This window comes from Molossus molossus, unplaced genomic scaffold (assembly GCF_014108415.1).
Source record: "Molossus molossus isolate mMolMol1 unplaced genomic scaffold, mMolMol1.p scaffold_m16_p_12, whole genome shotgun sequence".
Taxonomy (NCBI): Eukaryota; Metazoa; Chordata; class Mammalia; order Chiroptera; family Molossidae; genus Molossus; species Molossus molossus.
In genome coordinates this window covers 13932067-13952536 of record NW_023425347.1, presented here as the reverse complement: position 1 = coordinate 13952536, position 20470 = coordinate 13932067, and the positions used below count along the sequence as shown (strand labels likewise).

Sequence of the window (20470 nt, the reverse complement as noted above, 5' to 3'; positions counted from 1 at the left end):
GGAAAACTAGGAGGATACAAAATTAATGTCAAGAAATCGATGGCATTCTTATACACCAATGATGAACTCACAGAAAGAGAAACTAAGAAAACAATCCCATTTACCATTGCAGCAAAAAAATTAAGATACCTATGAATAAACTTAACCAAAAAATAAAGGACCTAATCTCAGAAAACTACAGGCCATTGAAAAAAGAAATAGAGGAAGATATAAAAAACTGGAAGCACATACCTTCTTCATGGGTTGGAAGAACTAACATCATTAAAATGTCCATACTACCCAAAGCAATCTACAGATTCAATGCAATCCCCATCAAAATACCAACGGCATACTTCACAGAAATAGAACAAGTACTTCAAAAGTTCATATGGAACCAAAAAAGACCACGAATAGCCACAGCAATCTTGAAAAAGAAGAACAAAGTTGGAGGGATCACATTAACAGATTTCAGGTTATACTACAAAGCCACCTTAATCAAAACATCCTGATACTGGCACAGGAACTGGCATATAGACCAGTAGAACAGAACAGAGAACCCAGAAATGGACCCAAGGCAATATGCTCAATTAATATTTGACAAAGGTGGCAAGAGCATACAATGAAATAAAGACAGCCTATTTAATAAATTGTGTTAGGAAAATTAGACAGCTACATGCAGAAAAATGAAACTAGACCATCAACTTACACCATGCACAAGAATAAACTCAAAATGGATAAAAGACTTAAATGTGACTCATGAATCCATAAAAATCCTAGAAGAAACTGTAGGCAACAAAATTTCAGACATCATATGCAGCAGAATTTTCACTGATACATCACCTAAGGCAACAGAAACAAAGGAGAAAATGAACACATGGGACTACATCAAACTCAAAAGCTTCTGCACAGTAAAAGATACAATCATCAAAATGGAAAGGCAATCCACTGTATGGGAGAACATCATTGCCAATGATACATCAGATAAAGGGTTAATTTCCAATATATATAAAGTGCTCATACAACTCCACAAAAGGAAGACAAAGAACCCAATTTAAAATTGGGCAGAGGAACTAAATAGACACCTCTCTAAACAGGACATACAAATGGCCAAGAGACATATGAAGAAATGCTCAACATCACTAATCATCACAGAGATGCAAATTAAAACAACAATGAGGTATCACCTCACACTTGTCAGAATGGCCACCAACAACAAATCATCAAACAACAAGTGTTGGGGAGGGTTTGGAGAAAAGTGGACTCTAGTACACTGCTGGTGGGAATGCAGACTGGTGCAGCCACTATGAAAAACAATATGGTGTTACCTCAAAAAATTAAAAATTAAACTTCCATTTGACCCAGTCATCCCACCTCTAGGAATATACCCTAAGAAGCCTGAAACATCAATCACAAAAAAATATATGTACCCCCATGTTTGTAGCAGCACTATTTACAATAGCTAAGATCTGGAAACATCCCAAGTGTCCATCAGTAGACAAATAGATTTAAAAAAAAAAGCCCTGGTACATATACACAATGGAGTACTACACAGCTGTAAGAAAGAAAGATCTCTTATCCTTTGAGACTACATGGAGAGACCTGGAAAGTATCATCCTAAGTGAAACAAGCCAAACAGAGAAAGACAAGTATCATATGATCTCACTTATTTGTGAAATATAATGAACATAACAGTCTGAAAAATGGGGTAGTCCCAGAGACATGGAAGTGGGGTACAGACTGACAATCCCCAGAAGAGGGGGTCGTGGTATAGAGATAAACCACAGAACTTATATGCATGTATGCAAGAACAACGGACATAGACAACAAAGGTGGGGACAGGGCAGGGAGGGAGGGGGAGGGGGAATCAGTGGGGAGAAAAAGAGAAACATCTGTAACAAAAATTAATTAATAAAGAAAAAAGGAAGAAGAAAAAATCTACTAGACTTATTAAATGAATTTGGCAATGTAGCAGTATACAAAATTAACGTCTAGAAATCAACGGCATTCTTATACACCAATGATGAACTCACAGAAAGAGAAACTGAAAAAACAATCCCATTCCCCATTGTGGCAAAAAATTAAGATGCCTAGGAATAAACTTAACCAAAAAAGTAAAGGACCTATTTGCAGAATCCTACAGGACATTGAAAAAAGAAATAGAGGAAGATATTAAAAAAGTGGAAGCACATACTTTATTCATGGATTGGAAGAATTAACATCATTAAAATGTCCACATTACCCAAAGCAATCTATAGATCAATGCAATCCCCATCAAAATGCCAATGACATATTTCACAGAACTAAAACAAATACTTCAAAAGTTCATATGGAACCAAAAAAGACCACGAATAGCCATAGCAATCTTGAAAAAGAAGGACAAAGTAGGTGGGATCATGATACCAAATATCAGGTTATACTACAAAGTGACTGTAATCAAAACAGCCTGGTACTGTCACAAGAATAGGCATATAAACCAGATGAACAGAATAGAGAACCTGGAAATGGACCCAAGACATTACGCTCAATTAGTATTTGACAACGGTGGCAAGAGCATACAATGGAATAAAGACAGCCTATTTAATAAATTGTGTTAGGAAAATTAGACAGCTACATGCGAAAAAATGAAACTAGATCATCAACTTACACCATACACATGAATAAACTCAAAATGGATAAAAGACTTAAATGTAATTCATGAATCCATAAAAATCCTAGAAGAAACTGTAGGCAACAAAATTTCAGACATCATATGCAGCAGAATTTTCATTGATACATCACCTAAGGCAACAGAAACAAAGGAAAAAATGAACACATGGGACTATATTAAACTAAAAAGCTTCTGCACAGCAAAAGAAACAACCATCAAAATGGAAAGGGAACCTACTGTATGGGAGAGCATAATGGCCAATGATACATCAGATAAGGGGTTAATTTCCAAAATATATAGAGTGCTCATACAATTCAACAAAAGGAAGACAAAGAACCCAATTAAAAAAATGGGCAGAGGAACTAAATAGACACTTCTCCAAACAGGACATACAAATGGCCAAAAGACATATGAAGAAATGCTCAACATCACTAATCATCACAGAGATGCAAATTAAAACAACAATGAGGTATCATCTCACACCTGTCAGAATGGCCACCATCAACAAAGCATCAGACAACAAGTGTTGGCGAGGGTGTGGAGAAAGTACACTGCTGGTGGAATGCAGACTGGTGCAGCCAGTATGGAAAACAATATGGTGTTACTTCAGAATATTAAAAATTGAATTGTCATTTGACCCAGTTTTTCCACTTCTAGGAGTATATTCTAAGAAGCCTGAAACACCAATCAGAAAGAATATGTGTACCCCCATGGTCATAGCAGCACTATTTACAATAGCTAAGATCTGGAAACAGCCCAAGTGTCCATCAGTAGACGAATGCATCAAAAAGCAGTGGTACATATATACACAATGGAGTACTATGCAGCTGTAAGAAAAATCTCTTATCTTTTTGAGATGACATGGAGGGACCTGAGAGTATTATCCTAAGAGAACCCAGCCAAGCAGAGAACGTCAAATATCACATGATCTCACTTATATGTAGAATATAATGAACATCACTAACAGTCTGAGGAACAAGGTAGTCCCAGAGACTTGGAAGTATGGTACAGACTGACAACCCTCAGAAGAGGGGTGGGGGAGGAGCGAAGAGATAAACCACAGAACTTATATGCATGTACCCATTACTGATGGATATGGACAATAAAGCTGGGGACAGGTTAGGGGGGATGGGAAGGAGGGTGTCAATGGGGAAAAAAGGAAAAACATCTATAACAAAAATAAATTAACTAAAGAAAAAGAAAACAGCCTTTGCCTGTTTGGCTCAGCGGTTAGAGCATCGGCCTGTGGTCCACAGAGACCCAGGTTCGGTTCCCGCTAAGGTCACATATCTGGGTTGCAGTTTGTCCCTGGCCCTGGTTGGGTAGTGTGGGTGGCAGCCACTCGATGTGTCCCTTTCATGTTGATGTTTCTCTCTCTTCCTCTCTCTCCCTCTCTATCTGAACAACAAATGGAAAAATGTCCTCAGGTAAGGAGAAAAAAAAAAAAAAAACAATCTGGAGGGTCCTCAACAAATTAAAAATAGAACTACCATATGATCTCACAATTCCAGTTTGGGGTATTTATCCAAAGGAGACAAAATTACTATTTTGAAGAGATATCTGCACTCCATTGTTCATTGCAGCATTATTTACAATAGCTAATAACATATATGTATATATACATATATATAATGGAATATCATTAAGCCATGAAGTAGGAAATCCTGCCATTTGCAACTACATGAATAAGACCTGAGGACAGTAGGCTAAGTGAAGGACAGAGTCAGACAAATAATATATAATGTCACTATTATATAGAATCTTAAATAACCAAACTCATAGAAACTAAGAGTAAATTGGTGGTTGCCAGGGAATGGGGTAGAAAAGTAGGGGGAAATGGGTGAATGTGGTCAAAGGGTACAAACTTCCAGTTATAACATAAATAAATTCTAAGGATCTAGTGTACAGCATGGTGACTATAGTTAATAACACTGCATTTTATACTTAAAAGTTGCTAAGAGAGTAGATCTTAAAAGTTCTCACCACACACACACACACACACACACACACACAAAGGTAACTATGTGAGGTGATAGATGTGTTAATTAACCTTATTACGGTAATCATTTTGCAATACATGCATATATCAAATCATTGTATTTACCTTAATGTTACACATTATATGTCAATCATATCTCAATAAAGCTGGAAGAAACTATATAATTAGTGTGTTAAAGGCTCTAATATAAAAACATAAGAGGAATTTCAGCAGAAGATAAGAAAAAAATCAAATAAAAATGCTAGAAATGAACAAATGGTAAGAGAAATGCAGAATGCCACCAGTAAGCTAATTAATAGACTCAGAATAACTGAGAATGGAATCAGTTGAACACAATCTATCACCAACAGAAAGTTTCTAAATTGAAACATAAAAATAAAAACAGTGAAAAAGTTGAGCAGAGCATCCAAATGAACTAACATACCTGTAATTTTTAATATAGTAGAAGACGACAGAGAACACAGGGCAGAAACCCAGTGAAGGGATAATGACTAAGAATTCCCTCAAATTAATGACACACCAAAGCAGTAGTTGAAGGAGCTCAGATAACACCAAGTAGGATAAAACACACATATATGTACACTGTATACAAACTTCTGAAAAGCAACAGCAAAGAAAAAAATGTTAAAGGTTGCCAGAGAAAAGAGGCATACCACATACAGAGGAACAAAGATAAGAATTACAGTAGACTTCACATCAGAAACTATGCAATCTAGAAGATATTGGACGTACATCACTAATGTATAGAAAGAAAAATAACTGTTAATACAAAATTCCATACCTAATGAAAATATCTTTCTAAAATAAAGGTGCGGAATATGGATACAACAGAAAGAAGTGATTTTCAAATCCTTGCCTCCAATAAATAAAATTGAAAGGAAAAAAAGTCCAAAACAAGAAATTTAGTGCTCTGAAAAATAACCAGAGGCAACTAAAAAGTTAATAAATACTAGTTCATGGGAAACTGCAGAAATTAAGATAAAAACTGGGTAGTCAGTGGCATTCTTGACCAAAATTGTGCCAATATCCATAGTTCCCCCTCACACCATTTCAGACGGGCCAGTGTTAAAGCACTTCCAAGGAAGGGCTGCCCATACAAAAAAAAAACAGCAGTTTCACTCCTAGAGAGGAATGAACTAATTTGGTACTGCAACAGAAAACCCATATCCAATTGTATTGTGAACGAAAGTAGCAAACCCAGTGGGAAACAAATAACGACATCCCATCGCTCTACTACCCTGAGTTGCGATCTCACTTGGGGTGGGCAGTAAACCGCTTGACTAATCAGAATTTGACAAGGAGAACCTGGAGGTGAGCCAGCCAAAGGGCTGGAGGTGCTCCACAAGATCCCTGCTGTCCAGGAGGCAGTGCGCAGGCTCTGGAGGCTCCAGAGGGCCCTGGCTATCCACACATCCCCTGTTGAGTTGGATGCCATGCAGATCTGTAGGAAGCATCCAAGAGGGACCCAGCAGAAAGTAAATCTGACCATTTGACATCTGAATTTTTAATGTGTTCCCAATCCCAGGCACAGATCTATCAGCAGACTAGGGCAAGCTTACTGGCTGAAGGTGTTTGTGAACAATCACAGATTGACCACTGAGTTATATAGACACAAATAACCACTAAAACTGAAACATGCAAGTTTTTTAAACTGAACAGAAACATCAGCAGCCACACCTATCAGAGAAAATAGATCCAATAGATTAGGTTCAGGCAAGTTACTAAAAACAACCCAAATGAAAACAAGCAAAACAACAGCAAAATAAAACAGCCACAAGAACAATTCTCAAGGACAATCTCAAAATCATATTTGCTACAATATATTATCTAAGTTTCAGGTTTTTATAAGACAACCAAGAAATAGAAACATATAAGCACTGTGTGTTTGTGGTAGGCAAGAACTCTGATTTTGTTCTCAACATTAAAATAAACCTTGTATTTGTAGATCCACTCTGTTCTACTGGCCCACTCTCTAGGGTTTTGCTGGGTACACTGGCTCCCTCTCCCCTGTGCACCTCCTCCAGGCTATTGCTTTTCTAATCCTGATTCATCAACCAGTGCTAATTCATTTTCAAGAAATTCTGTTGTCATCTCCTATTTTCACACCTTCCCTCCCACCCTACATGCATTTGTTAGCCTTTTAATAAAAACTCAAGGGAAATATAGAGATGCCATATATATATGGCATCCAAATCAACAGAGAGAGAGAGAGAGAGAGAGAGAGAGAGAGATCTTGAACCAAAAAACTCATAGAAAGACCTTAATAAATAGCTATTACATTTATCAGCTAATCTGAGTGGAGCATTAGAATATGTTCTACCCAGAGCTGCACAGTTCCTTTATGTGCCTTTTCAGGGCAGTCCATCTGTTCCTTCCACCATTTACCTTTGCCATTTTCATCATTAAAATGAACTTTGCCTAACAGAGTTCATGAAGCAGCACACTAATGACCGGGGCTGTGATTTAAGTGTAGTCATAGGGTCAGTGAGTAGAAGCCCATACCTGCTTTATTTGAGCAAGAATTTAACTCGCTATTTTCCTAGCACCAGATAGAAGAAAAATTCCAAACTGCATTTCTGAGGAGGTACCAATAGAGGGAAAAGATTGCCTATAGCAACTACAGGACTTTAGAAAGCACACCCGTTTCTTTGTTATTAATAGTGTGATTAATTGATCCCTAGAATCTGATTGAGAACATTGGGATATAAATCATGTTATATGCGTAGTTCCAGAAACATCACTGCTAGTAATTCAAAACATATTTCAACTGCCCCTGCATGCATTTCTGGATTAGTGTCACATATGGGTTCACAAGAAACAACAGGGGCGATTTGTTTATATGGTCACATTTCTCCCCTTTATTTTACTTCATGTTCAACTTGACACTTGTTCAGTGTGCCCACTCCCTGAACTGCTGATCTAGGCAGAAAGGTTCTCAATCTGCAATTTAATTGCTGGGATATTCCATACTTGTTTCCAAGGCCCATAGTTACTTCTCTATTCTCTCAGTCATTTAACACATTTACTGAGCACCTACTACATGAAAGACACTTTTTTAAATAGAGTGGGTGACAATGATCCCTGTCCTCAAGGAAATTACAGCCAAGGGGGGAAATAACTAGTACATGAATAATAGAAATACCAAATAAAAAGGCATAACCAATGAGATAAAAATGACACCACTAATCACAAAGAGACTATTTAGAAATTAGCAGAAGCCTAAATGCCTTGGAAAATTAGACAGAGGCAGAAAAAAATAATCATATCTTTTGGAAGTACATGTGTCTACATCATGGTGTTAACTTAGCACCTGGGGCTTAACATACATGCCTTCATTGCATCCTCACCATCTGTCCCCATTTGAGCTATACTGTCCCCATGTTACAGAGGAGGACATTGAAACACCAAGAGGTTAGGTGACAGGCACAAATCCACCTAGTAAGCCAGAGAGTGTGACTGCATAGATCGCACTCTGAGCTGATTTATTCTCCTGTCACTTCTAGTCTTCAACTTGGTATTAAGACCTATAGTTGCTCCACATGGGATAAGTGGGAAAAGCTAATGAAAAGTTTATTATGGTCGCAAAGTGAGCTTTTATTCTTCTATATAACTGAGGGAGATCGAAAGCCTCTTACATTGATTCCTAAGTGACTTTTGATGAACAGGCATGTTTCCAAGTTCCCCCAGAAAAGTTCTGAACTGGCCCAAAACACAATTATATTAATTAAAACTAGCTACTGGAATTCCAGGGGTTGTAAAGAATTTAGGGAAATGTCCCCCATCTTTTTGGTTCACATAACTTCCTATTCCAGTGGTAGTTTAGAAAACAGGAAAGGTCATAAGTATTTGAACTCTTTCTCTTTCTAGTTCTCAAAAGTACAAAATATTCAGTCTGACTAAACTATTTCCTTAGTTATTATTTTATCATTTCCAAGATTATAACTACACATAGACGCATACACACAGATTTTCACATACATAGATTTTTACATATGTTTGTGCTTTATTGTGATTTTCTGTTAACATGCATATTAGAGGGAAAAATTACTTTTTCTATCTTCTAACTACTATCTAACAGAAAGTTATTGCCTAGAATCTGTCTTACATTTTGTTTTGTGCTGTTTGTACTTATATCAATAGATAAAACCAAGATCTTAGAATTGTCTATATGGTTTTTTTTAAATCTTCACCCAATGATACTTTTCCATTTATCTTCAGATAGAGTAGGAGGGAGAGAGAGAGAAATATCCATGTGAGAGAGACACATTGATTGGTTGCCTCCTGCATGACCCCAACCAGGTGCATACCCTTGACTGCAATTGAACTCGAGACTCTTTGGTCCACAGGCCAACATTCTAACTGTTGAGCCAAACCAGCCAGGGAAGAATTGTCTGTTTTTAAATATCTCTTGTGAATCTATGAAAATCACAAGAATAATATACCCAACCTTCTCAAACTGTGCTTAATATTTTAGATTCACTTTCTTTATTTTTGTGTTTCCTGGGTCAGATATAATGGTGGTTTTTATTCTGGGCCAGCAGTTCTCAAACTTTAGTGTGCCTCCAAGTCCCCTGGAGGGCTGCTGGCCTAGCCCACTGAATTTCCATTGCTGGCGAGTTTGAAGGTGATGCGATACTGCTGGAGCAAGGACGAGTCTGAGAACCACAGTTCTACACCAATCTGAATGAGAAAGAGCACTGGACTAGAAGTCAAATGCCTTACACTCTGATCTTAGGTCTGCCATTCTCTTTCTGTGTGACTCAAGCAAGTCATTAAACCTCTCTGAGACTGAATAAATGACAAACTTCAATTAATTTACTTATACAAATCCCATATCATTCTACAGTCCTGTAGTTGACCAGAAGATAGTCTACTCTACCATGCATACCAGCAATTTAAAATCACTTCTGAACAGCTAACACAGGCATTGTGTTTCAAGAGGAAGAAAAAAAATGCCGTTGCCCACACTGTCAGTTCTGCAATACGCCATATATGAATTCCTAAAAATCATCATGCAATGCACTTTGTGCTGCAAAGCCCATGTCTTATGGGGAAAATGAAACTATAGACACAACACTCAAAAACTTTTATCAGTGACCATAGGAAAAATAGGAACCTAATGAATATAGTAGCAGAATTTCATGCATGTTTCATGGTTAGAAAATGCACAAATCCTACAATAAATATGGTACTTTACTTTGAAAAGGACTGGAAGTTTGCTTTGGAAGTGGACTGGGAAGAGTGCAGCTTGTGAGTTGTCGTGAAGTGGTGGAAGGAGGCTGATCTGAAATTAGATAGAAAAATGTAACAACAGATGTGGCTAGATGTGGTTCACTGTTCTCAGTCAGCATTGTCATGAACATCACAGTGAACCATCTTCAGCCTCCTTAAATGTTAGGACAGGTTTTCCTGTCTTTGAGATGTAGGTCTTTCAAGACATGCATTCATAATAGATACCTGTTTCATCAAAATTGAAAGTTGGATCTAATGTGTATTCTTCTTCTTCAAATATCTTCTGTATCACTGTTAGAAATTTTTTGGAGGGTTTCTCATCTGCACTCAACTTTGCCCAAGAGCTGAAGACTTTGGAAACTACAGAGACATTTAACATCATTGCACCAACCACTACTAATGCCTAAAGGAGCAACTCCCACAGGATTTGATTTCCCTTTAAGGTCTTCAAATACAGATAGTGCTCCTGTTTGCATGTACTCCTTGGTGATTTGAATCACAATACTTAGATTTAGGGCGAATGTTGAATGAGGTGTGCGTTGTTGTTGTTGTTGATTAATGCATAAAAATTCACAAATGTAAAAAGGAAATAGGAAAAGACAACCTTCAAGGGTAATGCTAGCTGGGATATGTTTGAGTTGTGTGCATGTGTGTGTGTTGTATATTTCTATGTGGTTCGGTTAGGGGAAAATGTTCATAACCATGCTAAAATCATGTTTTACTCAACTTATTCCCTAACTTATTATTTGCATTCATGTTTCCAAAACAGTTGTTTTATAAAACAACATTACTTTTGATGACAAATATTAGAGTTTGATGATAGAGATAGTGTGTGTCAGATGTAGACTATAGGAAATCTCCCATGATCTCTTATAGGTGGGATTGAATACATTTAGGAAATGACTTCTATTAGATGGGGGACAACCCAGGAAAGTCATGATTTTAATACAATTAGTCACACAGCATAGATTAGAATGAAACAGCTGGGCTTAGGGTTCCTTCAGACTTGCAGTGGTTCTCAACCTTCCTAATGCCATGACACTTTAATACAGTTCCTCATGCTATGGTTGACCCCCAACTATAAAATTATTTTTGTTGCTACTTCATTACTGTAAGTTTGCTTCTTTTATGAATTACCATCGGAAACGTGTTTTACAATGGTCTTAGGTGACCCCTGTAAAAGGGTCGTTCAACCCCCAAAGGGGTCGCGACCCACAGGGTGAGAACCACTGTTTTGGAGGAATCCTGACACGGGTATTTATCCAGCCCTTTGGAATAAGATAGTTTCTAATAATGCTCAATGACACAGAGTCATTTCCATGAAACTGAAGTTTCAAACAAAGTCTATCCTATTTTTTTCTCCTCATTTACCTGTCAAGGAACATGGTGTTTATCTCTTTCCAGATTTTTATAAATTGAATCCTTTTGATTACCCTTGTGTAAGACCTTCATGGGAATTGTTTTCCCACACTTATTATAAACTTTTTAATAGAATATAAAAAAAGGAAATTTTTGAAAACAGCCATAGGAAGTATTAAAGATGTGGAAACATATCCTGAAAGCATAAGAAGAATCTGTGAGGGTAATTCAGGCTCACAGAAGGAAGGCCAAAGAAACATTTTAACAACCTAGAAATGTTCTTGTCATCTCTCTTCACTTACTCTCCACGTTGTGTTCACCAGGAAGTCCTTTTGGCTCTAACTTCAAAATACATCTGCAGCCCCACAACTTCTCATCACCTCCACTGTTAATACTCTGGTCCAAACCACTACCATCTTCCCTCTGGAATAATTAACTGGTCTCCCTGCTTCTCTCTTGCCTCCTCCCCCAGGCTATTCTCAAAGCAGCAGCCATAGCTGTTGTTTTAAACTATCCAATGGTTTCACATTTCCGTCAGGATACAAGACCACTCATCCCCTACGGCTCCTTCTCCCATCTCACACTACCCTTGCTATTGTTCCTGGAACATGCCAGACATGTCCCACTTCCCACCTTGGTGCTTTTTACGCCAATGTCACTACCTCAAAGAGACCGACCCTGTCCAACCTATTTAAAAATTGCAAGCTACACTTCAACACTCCCCACACACTCACACGAGTAATTCCCTATATATTGCTTTTTTCCCCATAGCATTTATCTCTTTCTGTGATGCCACATAATTTACTTATAACCATGATTATTGCACATCATCTGTCTTCCCCTCATTAATATGTAGGCATCATGAAGTCAGGGATTTTTATTGTCTCGCTAATATATTGTATCAAGAACAATACCTGACAGATAACAAGTGATCAATAAATACTGAATGAACCATTTTCAAGTTAATGGAAGTTAATATGAATAATAAGTTAGCTGGCTATTCTCCATGAGAGAGAAAACAAGAAATAAAGAGAAATGTATAAAAAGAAAATAATAACAAAATAAGAAAGTGCTTTTTTGAGATTAAAGAAGGGAGAACAAAACTATTAAAATAAGCTTGTCAGCAACTACTAAAACAAGCTACCTGGAGGAAGCTTCCTTTGATTATTCAGGTGCTTTTCAAGAGATAAAATGTCTTCCTTGGTTAGGAACCAGTGGAAAAAACAGGAAATATGGGGTAAAATCCAAACCTTTATACTTGATGAAAATGAGACACTGGCCACATATTTCTACAGAGAGATCTGTGCTACTAACCGTCTCCCCTCCAAAAGGATGTCACTGACTCAGTGGTTTACAACTTTACAATTTAAGGATTTCCATTAATTCTGTCAGGGGGGGTCTTCACAATATCCATGACATTGCATTTTAAGCAATGGAATACTTGAAAAGAGCCTGTCCCCCATAAACTAAATGATAAGTTTAAATGCACTGATTATTCATCTATTTATTTCAGGGGAGTGCGGGATAAATCACATGTCCTAAGGCATAGAGATAGAATAACAACAAAACATTTCTTTACTGTAATATGCTTAGTAAGTTCCCTAATAAAGTTTACAAAGATCGATACAAATACTCCAGCTATTTGCAAAGAATAAAAACATAAACAAAAATATTTTGATTTTAGAAACCATTTCTCATTTAGGTGTAAAATGAGAAATTTTGCCCTGGCCAGTTTTGCTCAGTGGTTAGTCAGCCTGTGTACCAATGAGTTGCGGGTTTGATTCCAGTCAGGGTCACATACCTCAGTTGCAGTTAATCCCTGGCCCTGGTCAGGGTCATGTGGGAGGCAACCAATCAATGTGTCCCTCTCACATCAATGTTTCTCTCTCTCTCCCTCTCCTTCCCTCCTTCCTTCCCACTTTATCTGAAGATAAATGGAAAAATATCCTCTAGTGAAGATTTAAACAATAATAATAACAACAATAATAATAATAAATAAAAGGAGAAATTCTATATAAACTACTATTGACAAACAAAATAGAACTACAGGCATGGATACATAGGACAGACTGGCTAGGACCCGAGGGGAGGAAGGTGTGGGTGACCGAATAAAGAAGGTGAAGGGTTTAGCTAAAGAACATATATGCATATCCCACGGATACGGACAATAGTTTGGTGAAGGCCAAGGGAAGGGAGGCAGACATGGGTGGAAGTGGACAAAGTGGAGGAGGGGGACACCTGCAATAATGTCAACATTAATTTTTTTTAATAAAAAATAAATCAGTTTTTTAAAAACTACTATCAGTCTGGTGATGAATAGGATTCACATGACAGAAAGATAAATTAATACCATCAATTATCACCTAAATTGCCATTTTATACCTAAGCATTATAAGTAACCAAATGAAAATTTAAGGAAAACAAAATGAATTTTCAAAATTATATATGGCTTTTTTTCCAAGAGATACTATTGTGGAAATTCAGATTTAGATATGTAAATATGCATAAACAGACAATCTCAATAATTCTGCCAAACCAACAACACTTCTTTTATAGTAAAATAATTTTTAATCAGAAATGTGCAAGTTACTTCTTTAGGTTTCAAATAATTTTGGTCACTATAAAAGCAATCCTAAGTCTCTTCAAAAGTCAAAGTATGTCTAAGTAAGAAAAAGAAATTATATATTGCAAAATTTAGAAAAATAATAAAAATTCAAGTTTCCTTATTTTAACACTTATTTAAAGAGACAGCTCTCAACTTAGAGAAATAATCTAAGGACTGTTTCAAATGTATTATGTTTACAATTTTTTAAATTCTAAACAGTTTAGGCTAGAGATTAGGTGAAGAAATAATACAATAAACAACTTTATTCCCTTCACCTACATTAAACAACTCTTAATATTTTGCCATATTTGATTTATAGCTGTGTGTATAGCTTTTCACCATACTTTTTTAACCTCGTGGTATATTTTACCCAAAGTGACAATTCCCTCTTTCTTCTATGTTACGTATCTAACCATTCAACAAATACTTGCAGGTGTCTGCTAAGTTCCATGTGCTAATGTCACAAACAAGATTTTTCCCTGTATGTAAAGGGTTTATGATCTACTGGGTGAAGAAAAGCACTTAAATAAGTGAGATTAATCTTAACATGTTAGTAGGTGCTATGATAGGTAGGTTGTGTTGAAAATCTCTGAAACATAAGAGTTTGACTGAGTGGTCAATTCAACCCAACAGGTGGGGGGGTGGGGGGGGGTAGGAGGAGACAATATCAAGGAAGAGACATTGAGAAACCCAGTGTCATTGGTTTTGCATATTCATCCTGGCAATGCAAGTGAGACCCACATAGTTTTGTCATTCCCTGTGTCATCTTCCCTGTTTCTGCCCTCCCTTTCACTTCCCAGGTGAATACACTGTTCCCTATGTGTAGTTTCCATACCTTTCTATTTCCTGAGTCATGGCAACTCAAGTCAAGACAAATTTCTTTATACTTAGTTTCTGTTTCAAATAAAAAATATACCCAACTGCTCACTGAGTTCCCAGCATATTTGAATGTAACTGCTTAGTTGTGTATTGAGAAATGGTATGGTTATAGACTAGAACAAGTATTCTCCTGTATGTGTTCAACATTAAGACAGAGTACCCTTCAGCTATTACCTGCTCAGCTCACATTACCAACGTCCACTCCAGGTCATGGGCCCACATCGTGAGCGCTGGCGAGCAGCTGAGATTCCAGCCATCCTCCAGCGCCCCAAGCTGGCTCATCACCAGGCCAGAACTTGGTCCAGGAGCCATCACAGTGAGGGCTGCTGCTGAACGACCACGAGGATGTGCATGTTCGGTTCTGCAACGCCTCTGGCTACTCTACAAGCTGAACACAGCTGGCCTCTTCCAGATCGACTGCAAGAAGGCTGACAGCCTGGCCCAGGTCACCGAGGATGACTGGCCGCCCTTATGCAAGGGACTCCCAGCTGGGCGTGCAGAAGGAGATGCTATGCAAGTACACAGCGCAGTTGGTTTGTGGTGGCTGGTAATGCAGGCGAGGTGCTGGGCCCCTAAGAGACGTCCCTCCAAGCAGGTGTCAGCATGGCCAGTGTGGACGTCCTCCAGGATTGCGAGGGTATCAGGTGTAAGGGCCCTGAGCACCTGCACAAGGTTCAATGCCTACGGCCAGCTGCTGCCACTGCCCACACACACCATGCTGATCAGAGCCTCATGGACTCTGGCACCAGACATAGCTTTGGCCTCTTTGACACCAGCACAAGAGCCCTGCGCTGACCAAGTGCACCATTCACCCCAACGACTCCTGACTACAGAGGGGCCGCTCTCCTCCATGAAGTCACTCAAGAAGTCCCTGCACCAGTCTTCCTTACGCACCCACAAAAGCCAAGTCTTAGGCAAGAAGCAGGCTGCTGATGCCAACAGCCAGTTGCGGGAGGCCCACGCGCAGCTGTTGGAGCAGGCCTGCCCCCAGGTGCGGCGTAGCTTCGTCCCTGCTCGGCTGACACCTCCCTGCCAGGGTCCTGTGTTGCCTCTACTTCGCTGACACAATCCTTCCGAAGCGGACCCACCACGTGCACCAGCGCGTTCCACTGTTCGCCTCGTGCAGGAGGTGAGGGAGACAAGAGCAGCCTCAGTGGTCAGAGGACTCGCCGAGCTGGGCAAGGCGGGGAGCTAACGCCCCGTGCCCGTCGTGGACGCCCTCGCAGAAGTGCGCCTGCTCCACCGCCTGCGGCGCGAACCCTACGAGGTCTCGCGGGACTTGGCGTAGGCACCTGACAAGCAGGGCGGCTCCGCAGTGCTCGAAGCATCTGAGTAAGTAGTTCGAGGTGTTCCCGCTGCCCAAGATGAGCAACAAGACCAAGTTCAGGCTGACGGCCCCTGAGGCTGTTCTGTGCACACGCGTGCCGGTGTGTCCTGGGAAGACTACGCAAAGACGCGTCTGCCTTGCTTCACCAACCTGGGCAACGTCCACGTCTTCCTGGTGCCTGGCCTGGGACCCCAGGTGTACTGCTTCTGTATCAGGAAGGAGGACATCAGAGGCATGACCTTCTGTGTCCTCACACGCCACGGCCAGAGTTTTTACTTAATTTCCCCATCGGAGTTCGAATGCTTCTCCAGTAGCTGACCCGGGGATGCCACTCATGCCAGCTAGAAGCTCCGAGTCTCCCAAGCTGGGCCAGGCTTAATGGGACCCCAGGCTTTGTTCTGGCCTCATGATGCTGTGATGGAAGCCCTGATCCTGGCCACAGTGAGGGAGCTGCCACCTAGAGTCCCTGGAGGCCATGCTGGACGCAACAAGGGACATCATGGTGGAGAACACGAAAGATCCTTACGCTCTTCAGAAGAATCCAAAGAACCTGGCAGAAGACGATGCCCAAGCCTTGCCATCCTGATCAGCTAAGGAAGACCAGAACCTATCCAACCTCCACCTGCCCTACTTGGAAGTGGGATCCAGAACTCGTGGCTCCTGCCTGGCCCTGCACATAAACCCACACCTGCTAACGCGTGGGTCTGTGAACGGTGCTGAGACTTACCAACTCAACCTAAGGGTGTGGGCCCCAGAATTAGCCCAGGGCCTCTGGGACAGATTCATACTGGCTCCTCCTACAGGCAGTTAGCTACCCTAGAGTTCAGGAGTCATGGGGAGAAAATGGCTGGGGCCTAAGAGACTAGTTTTTTAACAAGCACCCAGGTGATGCCTGTGCTGCTGATCTGAAAACCCCTGTTTAAGTGGCAAGATTCTAGATCATACATAGCACTGATAACAGCTGCTGTTCCCTGAGCTGCCACAAGCCAGTGAGACTCAGGGCCTAGCTAGTGAGCCCACCATGTCTATATTACCCCAAGTTGCAAATCCTCCTTCACTTTCACAGTTGACCTAGTCTGTTGGTTCTTAAAATTTGGACAGCAGCATCAGTATCACCTGAAAATGAGGGAGAAACTCAAATTCTTGGACCTCATCCCAGTCCTAATGAGTCAGAAACTCTGAGGGTGGGGTCCAGCAACCTGTTTTAATATTCAGTTGATGCCAATGCATGCTTGACTCTGAAAAACACTGACCCAGTCTCTGTGAGGGGACCTTCCTTTCTCCTCGTTTGTGCTTCTGAACAACTACTTTAAGTCCGTGGTTCTACCTGATGGCACTTCGAAATCACTGAAAGAACCTTTATAATATGCCTAAGCTTATCCCCTCAATCTGTAGGAGAAGAATCTAGTTATAAAAATACTCTCATAAAAGCTCCCTAGGTGATTTGAATATGCAATTGGAGCTGATAAGTATTGTTTGTAAATACCCTCCAAGTGGTCTCTTACATGGAATTTTTGCCTGTGTCCAATCTCAGTTTCTGAACTATAACTGCCCATAATCAAAGTTCCCCGTCTGAAGTTCCTTCCACAGTGCTTTTCGGAGACTGTTAGAGTGGCATGATTCAGGACCACTCAGAATCACTTTTGCCTTACTTGCTTAACCAAGAGTAGTGTATCATAATAAGTAGGGTTTTTACATGCAGACCTCTTGGCTGATTTCCTGAAGGCTATATTCCATTAGATTCCTCTTTGATTTCTCTATGAAGCTTTTCCTGTTCTCTTGTAATGCTTCCTTTTTCCCAGGGCCCCGCTGAACCATCTTCTAACATTCCCCATTACACTGCCTGGCTTCATATTCCATATTTGTTTCAATGTATTATTTCCCTTGAAGACTGTAAAGCATTTGAGTGAAGGTAGATGTCTTTCCTAGACCTAGTCTTGCACTATGATTAGAACACAGCAGGTACTTACTCATCAGAGAATAACTTTTCCAGTGCTGACTATGTACATAATCTTCATGAAATGGCTTACCTTCTGTGTGCCTCGATTTCCTCGCTACTCTTCTTGAGTTGTTTTTAGCCCATATGTTTTCCTAGCTCTGTTCTCTTGTCTCCAAGTATAAATTCAGTTTTGGCCCTGTCTCCTTTTCTAAGTGCTCCTGGCAGTCTCAAAACACCTTTAACGTATTTTTTCCCATGATTGAGTTAGAATAAGTACCATGTGGAGAGACCAGTTCTGCAGGTACATTCAGCCGTTATCCACCTTCTTAAAACATTTGATGTGTGTACATACTGTTTTCAAGCAACAGGCAGATGATTAAGTCTTTAACGCTAGGTTTAAAAAAAAAAAAATCATAGAACTATTCTATTTTCTTTCTCCTTTCCCAGAAGAGTCAATGGTATATTTTTCTGCTACTCTAATCTATTCTCATCAATAAGATAACCAGATCTGGAAACATAGGACAGTGTCTGTGCTTGTTTCAACATAGAAATTCTGTTTACTCTGATTCAAGATTTTTGTAAATGTATGCCTATTTATTCAGTTGATCATTTGCTTTCCAAAATAATGTTTTCCAAAACAAGTATGCCGCTGTTCTGATTAAGGGCTTTCTTTCTAGTCTCAGGGGTGAAGCTACAATCAGTTCTGTCTTCTGTAAGTAAGTTGGTCTTCACATAGACTAGTAACCCCTGGGAAAAAAAAGGAAAGTCTTGAGTTCACCTCCTGTGATGACTGCAGGTTCCCGGTGAAATGGGCTTTACCTTGAACAGCCAGAGGAGGCTTTGGGGCCCTCAACAAGTACATAGGTGGCAGTGCAGGACTCTGTGAGGCAGCTAATCTGGTTCTAATCCACACTGAGGGAAGCCAGGCTTTCAGGAACTGAGCTGACCAGGCACACACACACACACACACACACACACACACACACAGATCCAAATAAGAAGCTAAGAGCCAATCCCATTCTTACATTTTTAAGCGTAGCATTGTATGAACTCAAAGTGCTCTGCTAAATCATGTTACATCAACCAGCTTTGTAGTTAAGACCTGCATGCTTTTCTTACTTTAAGAGGAAAGTTTGGTACGAGTCCAAAGGAAGTCTCATTACAAACTGGTATTTGCTTAGGGATGGGAGGAGGACCAGAAATGAGGCTGTCTGGGAAATCCTTTACCAAATTGAATATCTGTTCATCCTTCATAGTGACGAGAGTGGATCTGCATAATTCATATAAGCTCACATAGAAATAAACATGAAATGTTTAAATAGAAAGCCTTTAATGAGGCAGCATGGGGAGGGGCGGTGAAGAGAAGGAAGTAATGGGTAACAGAGTCTTAGAAACAGAGGAGCATGTTACATGTTATTTTGAAACTAATTTTTGTTCCTCATCTGAAACCTTTAAAAACCTCTCTCTCCACAACAATGCAAAGTGGTTTGAAGCAGGTGTTACACAGAATGTTTACATGGTAGCAATTATAGCATAGCTGGCAATTTGTGAGAGAGCAAATTGAAAATGAACAAGTGCTATAATAAAAATTATAGTTGAGTAAACTGTATTCCTTAAAGACTGAACTTGGAGGAACAGCAGATAGCTTGAGAATACACTACTATTGGCATTTAAGCAGAAATTCTGATGTGGTGGGAAGAGGTAGTGAGGGCAGAGGTCTTTATATTTATTCAGTCTAGTAGAGACCAGGCACCATGCTAAATGCTGGGGATTTGTAATCTCATTTAACCATAAAAACAACATTTTATGTAAACTATGATATGCTTATGCAGAATACGCAGTGTTAATAAATGGGAACTATTAAGCAAAATATGCATGTCCCATTACCCAAAGATAAATTACACGGTGATTGGAGAAAACATTAATACCTGCAGAATTTCTTGCTTAAAGCCTCCTTGTCTAGAAATTATGACTGTATACTTGCTTGCTTTTTAATGTTTCAATTAAGGAATTAAGTTAAAGGAAAAAACCCTTGCCCTGCATTTTTTGCAGCAGGAAAACAAGTTGTGTTTAGATGTCAGCTCCAATCCTGCCTCAAATGATATATGAGTTATGGTTACATATCACCTAGGGTCCACAGTTGGGGCTTCATTCTCAGTAGGTCTAAACCTTCTAAGTCCAGGACCTCACTATGGAGCTTAACTGTAGTCCATGGCCAAACACATAGGGGGCCATCCTTACCACCAAGTAAGCCCACTCAGGGGTCTTTTCCTGCCCCAGACAAAAAGAATCACACCTTTGGCAGATGACTGAAGGCAGAGTGAGTAATACTGTACTTAATAGGAACCCTGAAAGAAACACCCAAAACTTTTTGGCTATTGTCTGTCTCATCATCTCCGGGAACTTTCATTGCATCATAATTTTTTTTAAGTTAAGCAAGACCCAGCACATGGAGAGGAAGCACCTGGTAATTTTACTCTTATCCTAAAACACAGCCCTTTAAG

At 39.8% G+C, this 20470-nt stretch overlaps 1 pseudogene; it reads left to right on the top strand.

Moving 5' to 3' along the window:
• LOC118626217 overlaps positions 1-16488 on the top strand; it is a 34503-nt pseudogene extending 18015 nt beyond the window's left edge.
• Positions 16489-20470: the final 3982 nt, after the last annotated feature.